General features: G+C 52.2%; 1 pseudogene; it reads right to left on the bottom strand.

Annotated features, from left to right (window-relative positions):
• The window catches only part of LOC116081104, a 22962-nt pseudogene that overhangs the window by 1563 nt on the left and 21110 nt on the right, over positions 1-289 (bottom strand).

Consider the following 289-nt stretch of genomic DNA (forward strand, 5'->3'; position numbering starts at 1 on the left):
TAAAGGTAGAAGTGATTTAGCATATAGTGTACTGTGTGTGGCCCTGCAGTGTATTGTGTACACCCCTGCAGTATACTGTGTGCACCCCTGCAGTGTACGGTGTGCACCACTGCAGTGTACTTTGTGCGACCCTGCAGTGTACTGTGTGTGCCCCTGCAGTGTACTATGTGCACCCTGCAGGGTACTGTGTGTACCCCTACAGTGTATTGTGTGTACCCCTACAGTGTACTGTGTGTGCCCCTGCAGTGTACTGTGTTCCCCCTTGCAGTGTACTGTGTGTTGCCCTGTG

This window comes from Mastomys coucha, unplaced genomic scaffold (genome assembly GCF_008632895.1).
Source record: "Mastomys coucha isolate ucsf_1 unplaced genomic scaffold, UCSF_Mcou_1 pScaffold6, whole genome shotgun sequence".
NCBI lineage: Eukaryota > Metazoa > Chordata > Mammalia > Rodentia > Muridae > Mastomys > Mastomys coucha.